The sequence below is a fragment of the Tachypleus tridentatus genome, chromosome 9, assembly GCF_004210375.1.
Source record: "Tachypleus tridentatus isolate NWPU-2018 chromosome 9, ASM421037v1, whole genome shotgun sequence".
In the NCBI taxonomy this organism is placed as follows: domain Eukaryota; kingdom Metazoa; phylum Arthropoda; class Merostomata; order Xiphosura; family Limulidae; genus Tachypleus; species Tachypleus tridentatus.
In genome coordinates this window covers 154731438-154737437 of record NC_134833.1, presented here as the reverse complement: position 1 = coordinate 154737437, position 6000 = coordinate 154731438, and positions in this window count along the sequence as shown.

Here is a 6000-nt window from a genome sequence, read left to right as displayed (position 1 = left end):
AAGTTCACAACAATGTTTCTTTGGGTTTAAGAATGAATGATGGATCACACCTGTTGATGACCACCAAACGCTGACCATGGCTCTTATTTTGTAAAGAGCTGATTTAGATACTTCATGTCAAGCCACTGTCCGGATTGTCGTATAGAACCCGTTTGTCATCACAGACAAGTCTTTAAAGGAACTGGTCGTTTTTGTTGCTAGTAAGGAACAAATTTCAACTTGTTTGGTTTTCAAGCGAGTTCATAAGATACACATTTTCGAGATTTTTCACCTTACCAAATGCTTCTAGATAGACGTTAGAAACTGTTGAATAACAAACATTAAGTTTTGCAGGTAAGTTCTCTCAGTTTAACAAGTATCTGATTCAACTAAGGCCTTCAGTCCTTCCTCATTAATGTCTGTGTGAGGGCGACTCCAAGGTTTATTTTCAAAGAGCGAAATATCCTAAACTAACTGTATGCTGTGTGCTTAGTACTGTACTATCACCAAATAATGATTGTTCGTGATGACTTTCAGCCACTAAAGTTTCAATTTTGCACGTAAATCCGATATCATATGCAACAGCCTAATATGTAAAGTCTTTTATTGATAAAATTTGTTTCAAAAAGTTTAACATCAGCAGCATTACACTTAACTTTGAACAACATTTATCTTTTGGTTGCGCGTGTATTACATCAACAGTTGAGAGAATTACCGAACAGATTGGAAGGACGTTGGTTGGCTTAACTTGCTTCAAATAGGTTGAAAATGCCCATAGCATAATTGCTTATGAAGTTAATGATCCACAGTGATGTTGCTCGGGGAAACGGGGAGGCATTAACAAAAGTGACCAATAACAATGTAAAGTGGGAAAATAGTTTATGAAAATCAAAGATAGAATTCCTGGTATTTCATTTTTGTGGAAGAAGCGGAGTCAATTTTGGTGATTATTTTTAACTGGTGCAGTTTCTTTTTTAGAATTCAAATTTACCGTTGAATAAATTGTACATCTTAAACCCGTACTGTATGATTTAACTTGTTTCATATCTGTCTAGTCCATAAATTATTTTAGTCCACAAACTGTGCAGTGGACAACAGATTGGTTCCACTGATGCACAGGCCACATGTCAGTATGTTAGGTGTACACTTGGACGTTGTCTTGTCCAGTGTGGTTATGGTGGGATAACCTACTTCCAGGTGATATCAATTTTTTTTAGGTTAGGTTTAAAACTTAAGATTCGCTAATTTGATAGTGTCTATTTGTGTTAGAGAAGTTTTAATTGCTTAACGTTTTATTATTTTTATAGGAACGTGGTCGTGTACTTCGTGGTCGTACTGGTTCTTCAAGCACAACAAACTCCCCTGACACCAATTCTGAACAATTACCATGGTGGAACCCGATGTTTTCCTCCCGGTACAAAACGGAACTTTGTAACCAGTTTCAGGAATTGGCGTTTGCAATACGGTAAAGGATGCCTTTTGCTCATGGACAGTCCGAAATTCGACAAATGAAACGTCATCCCAAATATAAAACGGAGCTATGTCGAGATTACCACACAAGCGGCATATGTTCGTTTGGCCAAAGATGTCATTTTATACATTCAAGTGTCGACACGAACGCCATGCTTAAATTACTGGAGTTAAACTAGAAGCTGCTCCAGCCCTTATTCTCTTCACATGCTTTCATCTGGTTTCACCATATACGTTATCTATGAGTCTTTACCAGAGTACACCTTCTACCAACGGAACCCAGTCTTCCACAGGTGGATCCCATTCTCTTCCACGAGTACTTTTCCTTTGAGCGTTTCACCACCTTCCTTATCTAGAGTCGTCCCCAGTCGTCTTCTGAACGTGGATCCCAATTCATCAATGGGTAGATCCCAGTCTTCTTCTTGAGCGCTTTCACCACCTTCCTTATCTAGGAGTCGTCCCAGTCGTCTTCTGCACGTGGATCCCAATCTCCATCAATGGGTAGATCCCAGTCTTCTTCCCCTGAGCGCTTCACCACCTTCCCTTATCTATGAGTCGTCCCCAGTCGTCTTCTGCACGTGGATCCCATCTTCATCAATGGGTGGATCCCAGTCTTCTTCCCCTTAAACGCTTCACCACATCCACCATCAGTGAATCGTCTCCGGTATACATCTTCCACGGATGAATCGCAGTGTTCTTCTCCGGAGTTGCCGTTCCATACCCCTGAACCACCTATAGGACCAGACTTGACCACAGAATGGATCTTTACAGGAATATTTGGAAATAATCAACTGTCATACGTTAGGCAGTCAGGAAAATTGGAAAAAAAAAAAATAGAGTTTTATATTTAAGCTTGTTATGCTCATTTTAACTGAGATGTTAACTTGGTATATGTTTTGTGTGCATGTGTTCTAAATGGGTCTTCCACTTCTGTTATGTCTTCTGGGTAGAGGTTTAAAATGTTATAATATATGACGATGTAAGGGACTCCCTGCTAAATAAGTTTACTATTTCAAGTTTTTAAAGTAATGATACTGAAAATTACTTTTCCTTGTTGTCTGGCTTGTTGTACTACGAAATTGGGTAAAAGCTTTTTTAAAGCTGCTTTCAGTGATGTTGATTGTGATTATTTTTAAAGATGTCGTGATTGTGTTATATAAAAACGTACTTTTAACTCTTATGTTCTTGTGAACAAAGCGTCTTTATATTCTTTTTTACTGTCTATATTTAATTTTTATTTTATAAGGGAATTCGATTTTATTGTTTGAATGTTTACAACTGATCAAGAATTTAATGTCTTTTTAACTCGTAAGTCAGCATGTCAAATATACTCGGGTATAACCAGTACTTGATACAAACTTGGACTAGCTAATTTGGATGTATTAATTTTGTAACACTTGTGAGGGGATGTTGAGATTTAATATTTTGTGATTTAAGGATGTGATTTGGATCAGAGAAACGAACTTTTACCTGTATGGTGAGTTTGTTCATACGGACAAAAATCTATATTTATCTTTGTCTTTTTATATTTAATATTTTATTTTAAAAGTGAGTTTGGTTTTATTGTTTATTTACAACTGATCTTGAATTTATTAATATTTTAAACTCTTATTGCAAATCAGCATGTCATATATACTCAGGTATAACTAGTATTCGATAAAAACTTGATTAGCTAATTTTGATGTAATTTTATCCTACTGTGATTCTGAACCATTCACATTATCTCACGGTGACCCGGATTTGATTATTGATTACTTGTTGATGATTCTGTTAAATGTTTCACATGGGATAAGTAATCGAAGTATAACCTGAGTTACTTTTTCATAGAAACGTTCTTGATATTTGTCATGCTTATGAAAAGTACAAATTGCATTTTCTTGAACTGTGATAGCTTGTCTGTGATAGTTTGACCACTAGATGTCACCCTAATGGTGCCTGAGTAAAGGTTATGTATTAATGTTTGTTATAAGTAATTGCAATGACAAACTTTAATTAGACTGACTTTATTTTGAAATAAATGACGAATGTGACTGTGTAGTTCTAATAGGTTATTCTGTGCCAATTTGTACCATTTAGGGAGCTACTGCGCTATTTAAACAACTTGTTACCCTATATTTTATTAATATAACGTAACTTTTATAAAGTTTCACTCTAAATTTTAAGAAAATGAAACAATCGGTATGTTAAATGTTTCTTACTAGTAATATAAAAGACAATTATCCACAAAATTGCTTTAAAGTTTCGCTGGAATTCATATATTGTCTTAATTGGGCTTATGCGCACTGGTAGAAATTTGTATTTGGGCTTTAAACCTGTGGGTATTATTTCCCAGTGTGAAGTCACATCTGCGAAAGGGAACACCAAAGCAATAAAGTCGGCCCACGAAAAATAACGAATTAGTTTTGATTTATCTAGTTGATTGCGTGAAATGGAAATAGGGTTAATTTGAAGATTGCATTGTCATATGTTATCTGGAACGAGTCTCCGACTTGCTGTGATTTCAAATAACCGGAAATCTGGATTTGAATTAAGCTGTGCACGTGTATCAAATTTATTTGTCACAAAGATTGATAGTTTTTTTTAACTGAAATCTATTTTAATATAAAATAATGCAATCTATAATAATGGAACTTTAGAATGGACGACAACTGCCTGTTATGCAGACGCAAGTGTAGAGAAGGATATTACGAAAGTGTTTAGTCTTCATGAATAATCTGCCTAAACAATTCATCAACGAATCTAAGTTATTACAAAGTTTTTGTATACAAATTTACTTTCAAACAATACCCAGTCTTCTATCTGGTCTGCAACTCTATTTTATCCCAGCCTAACGAATAAATTTCATGTTGAATCGCAGATACACTTTACGAGAATACTAGCTAACTCTATCATTCACAAGCGAGTTTTGTTCTCTATTAAAGTTGTGATGACTTTGTAGAATGCTATCGGCTGAAGTTTGTAATGTTCCAAATCCTCTAAATGTTCGTGGTTAAATGTAGTTTTCCTAATAAACGTTAATCATAATTGTAGCTTCGGAGGCTTAGTGTGTTGACTTTAACGCGTTGGTTTATATACTTTAAGGGAGGGTTTTAGAATTATCAAAAATGTGGGAAAACATTTACTACCTAGAATCGTTTACAAATTTAGAGAATAAACGGACTTTCACAATACACTCGTGCATTTCTAAATATAAAACAAACAGATAGTAAAATACACAGTAGGAATTCCGTTAGAATAGTTATACCCATGTAAAGTAATTCAACAGCCTTCTAATTTTTTTTTTTCTACAGGTCATCAGAAGAGTCACGTGGCATTGTCGCTGTGTCAGTGTATAGGCCGCTTTTCGGCTATTAGAGCGTCCCGAAGTCGAAAAGCGTCCGATATATATAACCGGAATTTAATTTTCGTACACCATCTGTGTCTGATAGGCCTAGCACCTAGTTAGTTCTGGCATTAACTATAATTTTATTATTAGTCGATAGAGAAACCTGACGTTGATCAAAGGTCGAATCGTTGTTCGCTCCTCTACATAAAAAAATTTTCTCAACCCAATCCAGCCGTTTTACATATTTTTATCTAACAAGTTTTTCTCGTCATCACAGAGTAAAAGTCTGCAGGACCTTTGACCACCTATCTTATTCAATACGAAACTTACAAAGCTGAAGAATACTCTATAATTTAGTAATCGATGGACGCTATTTTTAAAATACAGTAAACAAGTATAAATAATAAAAAAATCCTCAAATAGGAAACGCAAAAGAAGAGGCCAAACAAGAGAAATATAGAAGTGAATATATCACTTGATCCTGCTAATGACCATGTAGTCGTCTCAACTTTACAAGAAAAATAACATCTCTACATTAGTGGTAAAACAAACAATCGTAAAATGTTATTCAGTTGTAAGATAGTTATGGAAATAGTTTTATAAATGTAAGTAAAATGAAAGTTGATGTGCTGGTTAAACACCAAGCTTTCAATAAACAAAGTGGGGAAGCCAGTAATGTGGGGATTTTATTCTCCATATAAAGTTTAGACAGATTAGTCTGATAGATGACCGTTAGCAGAATCAAATGATATGTCCACTTTCATCGATGTCGTGTTTTGTCCTTTACCAGTGCAGCCAGGCTACGTGGATTTTAGGTTAGGAATATTTTGTTTTCCTCTAATTCGTCAGTAATTACTACTTGAAGTATACGATAAACAACTGAGCTGTCTGTTATACAAACACCTGCTGGCGTAAATTTTAATAAATGAATTTCTAGTGACATAATTAAGGCAAAAAATAAAGACAGTTACTAGAGTAGTTTCCTGGGGCAATAAAAGAAAAAAAATAACGTTCCCAACATGGTTTGTCACGTACCATTACAATAATGAGAATTTTCTAGGTATTACAACACAGAGGGCGTGGTTGTTATTTTCGGAACTATTCATCTTGGATTTGTTTCAAATAGCTTCGGTTCGTTTGTTTTTGTTGAACGATCCAGTAGTTCACGCTTGCTTTGTGTACAAAGTTTGGAAGCACTCTTAAAACCTATTTTCAGGGTTCGTTTT